Below are 6,145 nucleotides of genomic sequence, written 5' to 3' on the forward strand. Positions count from 1 at the left end.
CCCAGTTTTTGTTTGGTTTATTTTTGTTTATTATTTGAGTCAAAGTCTACAAAACAAATTGTTTCCCCACTCAACTATTCTTACACATTTTGTTTATAACTTTAACAGCAATCCTCAAGTTGTAGGAACATCTTCCTCATTTCTCCTTGTGAGTCTTGTTTTCACTCATCCTACTTTACCACTTCCTGCCTTCTAGACTTTGTCACTAGTCAAATGCTTCTCTTCTGACCTTATAAGGTTCTAAGAAGTGAATACCTCGCTGGTGTCCCCTTGAAGGCCTGCCTATTATTTGGCTGAAAGGTGAATTACAGGGAGTGAGTTTTATCCCGTATTCAAAGGATGGCTAAGAGTCTGAAAGTGTAAATCTTCATAGGAGCAGGTCGCTTCATCTCCCTGTAGTGTAACTGCTGGTAGATTTGATCTGCTGGCCTTTGGATACACACATCAAGGTTCCCTCTTTAACCCTTCCGCGTCTGCTAAGGGATTATTTCCAAGCGGTGCTGGCTTGTTACCTGCTGAGCGCCGTGGAGCAAGTTCCTGGTCATGATGCCAAACAGTTTATTCATTCGGACATGGATTCTTTCCCTCTCGTCTGGATCCCGTGTGGCTCCAGCTGCGAGTATCCGGCATCCTCATCCATTTTAATGACACCTAGGTTTCAGGGACCATGTTCCAAACCTGTGTCCAAGCAGAGCTCAGAGCCCAGCCCTCACCTCTGTCCCTGCTCTACCACCCACATTTACTGAGCTGTTTCCCAGGACACTGGCAGCACAGCGCGCAGGGATCTGCAATGCTCACCCCAAGGCGATGCCTCTCTGGCTGCTCTGATTCACCAGGGGCTTCTTGGAGAAAGATGGGCAGGTCCTGTGCCCTGCCCCCCATCCCATCACCTGCACCTCCCCTCCCCCCCAACTCTGGTACAATTTACAGCCTCCAAAAACCTTCTGAAGGGTCAGGTATTAGTTCCAACTTGACAGCAATGAATTTGTTTTCTTGATCAGGTTCCCAAGGCTGCAAAACAAAAAAAATATCTTAGGGGAGCTCTGGTGGTCTAGTGGCAAGGAGCTGCAACTACAATCCCAGAGGTGAACGGTTCAAATCCACCAGATGCTCTGCCGGGTAAGGAGGAACAATCTCCTCCTGTACCAGTTAGATCTGATTTGACGGTACACGCACACAAAAATAATAAAATAAAAAAAAATCTTTTGAGAGGAGACTGTCTACCTTTCTCCCTTGAAGCAGCTGGTGGATTTGAACTGCTAATTACTGGGTCAATGTGTTACATACTCTGCCACCAGGATTCCTGATGATGATAATACAAAAATCAGTAACAGGACTAGCTAACACTTCCATGGTTCTGTTGTTGTCAGGTGCCTTTCAGTCGGCCCTGACGCAACAATTCCACGAACGACAGATACCCTGCTTTGTCCTGTCCATTCTCCCCGATCTCTGCCTTGCATTGCTGCACTGAGACCACTCTTGCAGTCAATACTTCCACCCACCTCACTAAGGGTCTTCCTCTCTTCAGCCAGCCTCTTAACAGCACTTACTATATACCAAAGAGAGTTATGAAAACTTTACGTCTATGACTCGCTTTAATCTCACAACCTCCATGGGTCAACAGTAGAGGGGGCTCCAACTATAGCAGTCTGGCTCCAGAGCTCAGAAAATGTCACACTGCCTCCCCAGTCACCTACAGAATTAAACCGACAGATAAAACCCAAAACTCATTGACGCTGAGTTGGAATCAACCCATAGCTGAGCCTTCAGTAGGTTTTCAGAGGCTGTAAATCACTCTCTGGAGGAGATTGTCCATTTCTCTCCTGTGGGGCAGCTGGGTATCAAACTGCCTGCCTTTGGGTTGGCAAGCCAGCTCCTCACCCACTAGGCCACCAGAGCTCCCTCCGACCCACACAGCCATTACCATTTATGCACAGTTACAAAACAAGCTAACTACAGCTGTCAGCTTCCTGAGAGCAAGTACTCATGTTTTAAAGACTTTTCTGTAACTCTATTTCCCCATTAAAAAAAATAGTTTAAAAATATAAATTCAAACCCAGTTCAAATGGGCTTGGAGCAAAAAACTACATTACTGATTTTATTTATTAATTTATTTTGTAAACTTTTGTTTTATTTTATTTTGTGTGTGTGTGTGTGAGTGTACCGTCAAATCAGATCTGACTGGTACAGGAGGAGATTGTCCCTCCTTCCCTGGCAGAGCATCTGGTGGATTCGAACCGTGCACCTCTGGGATTGTAGTTGCAGCTCCTTGCCACTAGGCCACCAGAGCTCCCCTTACTGATTTTATTTTTAAGAACAATTTTAGGTTGGCAGGAAAATTGAGTCGCTAATAGAGATTTCCCATACACCTCCTCTCTTCCCAATGCCAAGTTTTCTCTGTTAGGAACATCTTGTTCAGTATGATACATTTATTACATTGAATGGGCCGATATTAACATATTAGGGTGTTCTGGTGGCTGTGCCTATGGGGTTGTACCATTTTAGCCAGTTCGAATCCACCAATAACTCTGAGGGGGGAAAAATTGGCAATCTTCTCTCATGTGAAGAGCTCTGGTGGCCTAGTGGATAAGGAGCTGGCCTGCCAACCCAAAGGTAGGCAGTTTGAATGCCCAGCTGCCCCACAGGAGAGAAATGGACAATCTCCAGAGAGTGATTTACAGCCTCTGAAAACCCACAAGAGGGTCGGTTAGGAATCTGTCCAGACTTTACAACAGTGAGATTGATACGTCTTTATTATTAACTAAAGTCCACGGTTTACATAAGGAAATAGTCCCAGGGGTAATGGCACGTCGGCGGGGACAGGGTAGCCACTCTCAGGTTACTAGGCTGACAGATCTTTGAAAAGCATATCTGCCCATTCTGGGAACATCACCACAGTCCCTCCTGATACCCTGTAACTGTCTTAAACTCCGCTAGCAGAGCTCTGGTGGCCAAGCGGCAAGAAGCTGTCCTGCAATCCCGAAGGTATGTGGTTCGAGGCCGCCAGCTGTTCTGCAGGAGAAGGATGGGCCATCTCCTCCTGTGTGATTACTTGCCTCTGAAAACCCGCCAGAGGGTCAGCGATGGGTCATTTATGACTCGACGGTACATAATAACAACAACAACAATCGATTAATATCAGATTCCTTCTAGCTGTCCCTATCAATAAGACATTATTCTTCATAGACGTACTTCCTGTAAACCTGATCTGAATCGAAATCAGTTCTACCCAGTTCCTGGAGCAAACGCATAAACCTCATCGGTGACCAAGAACTGACCCTCTCACACTGGAAGTGAAGCTAACTGCTTACTGGGCAGAGGGGTTAGAACCGGAGGACTCGGCCGCACACTGCACACACACCAGCCCATAATAAGTAATGGCATGCATCCCAGAATCCTCTGCACAGAGGCTCTATCTTGAGAAGCCAACAGCCCACCCAACACGGGAAGACCTAAAAGATTCCTCAAGTTCCAAATAAGGGAACAGGCTGAGCTCTGCTGCCTGATTGGCCACCTCCCTTCTTACACGTATCTTTCACCCCAAATCCAAAACACCCCATCCATGTGGTCTTCTGCCACACGGAGTGACTAGTGTCTAGCAGGCCTGCTGGCCGGTGCCTGCTCCTCGCCCCCAGTGAAAGTGTCTTTCCTCCTCTGATTCAGCCTGAGCTTCCTGGCTGAATTCCTTCTTCGGAAAGATGAGGGGGCTGCCAAGGCAGTTTGCCATAACAACGTATCTTCCGTGACAGGCAAGCATTTTGCTGTCCTACACATGACCCAAACGCCATCTCTTCAGCCCTCCTCTCGAGCCCTTGCAATCACTGACTTTTCACTTTGTTATGTGCTGGCGCGTCAGCTATGACCTATAGTGGCCCCACGCACAACAGTTCTGCACCCTGCTCTATCCTGAGCCAATGTCACTGTCTCTGACACACCCTCATCACCCCAGTCACTCAATCAATCCAGTCACTGAGTCAATCCATCTCACCTGGGGTCTTCCTCTCCTGTGCTGTCCCTCCACCCATCCAAGCTTGATGTCCTTCTCCAAGGAGAAGACCCTTCTGGCCACACATCCAAAATATATGAGACGGAGCTTCAAAATCTTTGCCTTCAAGGAGTAGCTTGGTTTCACAGTCTCAAGGACAGACCTGTTTGTTTTCTTAGCTATCCATGATATGTTTAATACTCTTCTCCAGCACCACAACTCAAAGACATCAATTCTTCTGTTATTTTTAGTCATTGTCTAACAGCTCCCTGATACAAAACAAGTAATGTGAGGAGGGGAGGGCAGGGAGAAAAGTGCAACAGTGAATGAATGGAAATCTAAAGTCTCTGTAAATTTTCATTAAAATTAATAAAAAAATAAGATTAAAAAAAACAACCACAACAAACCCAACCAAGTAATCGTGAAGACCATGGCCTGGATCAGGTGCATCTTAGTATCTTTTTTTTTTTTTTAATGTGTGTACCATCAAATTGGATCTGACTGGTACAGGAGGCGATTGTTCCTCCTTTTACAGCAGAGCATCTGGTGGATTTGAACCGCACACCTCTGGGATTGCAGTGCAGTGCAGTTTCCTGCCACTAGGCCACCAGAGCTCACCCTTAGTATCTTTATAATCTTGCCTTTCAGAATATCATAGACTTGGAATTGGGTGGTAGGTAATGTTCCAGGTGGGCATCTTTCATCTTGCAGCACACATACTAAGGGTCCACCATATCCCAACACAAATTTTGTTGCCTAAAAATCAGGACCATTAGCCAGCAGTTTCTTTTTCTTCCCCCCCCCCCCACAATGACTTGTTTTAATTCCAGGTGGTACAGAAATCTGGACATAACAGAGAATGTAGAGCTGAGCCTGACAGAATTCTGGATTGCGTTTACTTTGACTGCATGGCTAAGATCCAAATGGCTGAGTGAGAACTGAGGAGAGGGACCATCATGTGGCTTCTTTTTCTTCGTTGTTTTACAAAAGTTTATTCTTAAATGTGCAAAAGGCTCCAAGACAACACTTCATTTTAGCTATAAGCAGCAACAGATGTTCTAGCAGAGAACCCAGACATTTTTAAAAGGAACAGAAGTTCATCACTGCCTCAGTCACAGAGGACAGCTGCTTTTTTGCCCTATTTCTTAATTTCACCCGGGGCCGGGGGTCCTTAGCCAGCAGCCTTTGCTTTTAGCTCGTTGAGTTTCTTCTGTTCTTCTTTATGTTTCTGTTTGAAAGCCTTATCTTCCATATCTATTTTCTTGGTCTGCTTCCTGGGCTGTTTCAGGGGCTTCTTTTTGCCACCTTTGTGACCAGACATGGTGCTGGCCACCCCTTCCCCAGACCTGCTGCCGAAAGCCAATCTCCTGAGCCCAGCAGTTTCTTTTTATCTACAAGTTATAAGCAATTTCCTGTTGCTGGACACAGGCTCCTTCTCACCGCTCACTTTTATAAATGATGGACTATCGCCATTATTTTTCCTTTTTTTTCTCATTGCAATTTGTGCTAAAGTGTACACAGCAAATTGGTTTTCCATTCAACCATTCATATGCATTTCGTTTCATAACATTAAGTACAATACCCACAATGCCACCATCGCACTTTCCCCACTTCCTCCCTATAATTCTCATTTCCATTAACCCTTTTATCCTACCCCTTCCTGTCCTCAGGGGTTTATTCGTGGGCAAATGCTGCTCTTTTGACCTGATATGGGTAGCTATTCTAAGGAGTGTTAGATTATTATTATGGTGTTATTGTGGGGTCACTATCATCTCACTTCTATAATAGCTTGCCTCCAGAAACTCTATGAACCTGGAGAAAGGATGAAAGTCACACAAGTGTTTAGGACTTTCGTTCATAGGGTTGCTATGAGTCACCTGCAACTCGACAGCACTTAACAACAACAACAACAACATAGAGAGAGATCAGCTGGCCTAGTGGAGAGAAAGTGATGCTACCAAGCCAAAGGTGGATGATTTCTAATCCACGGCCCTAGGGCCTGTTTTTCATTGTTTTTGTTCAAACATTCTTCTAGGACGTATAGGCCTGGTTTGTCCACTTACCCACAGAGGTAACTTGTGGTGGAAGTGAAGCTGAACACTGTGACACTGATGTGTCAAATGCAATAATGGTCATCCATGGCAGACAGTGTTTGGTAGA

Source organism: Elephantulus edwardii, unplaced genomic scaffold, assembly GCF_000299155.1.
Source record: "Elephantulus edwardii isolate Elephantulus edwardi_28Jun2011 unplaced genomic scaffold, EleEdw1.0 scaffold00237, whole genome shotgun sequence".
In the NCBI taxonomy this organism is placed as follows: Eukaryota; Metazoa; Chordata; class Mammalia; order Macroscelidea; family Macroscelididae; genus Elephantulus; species Elephantulus edwardii.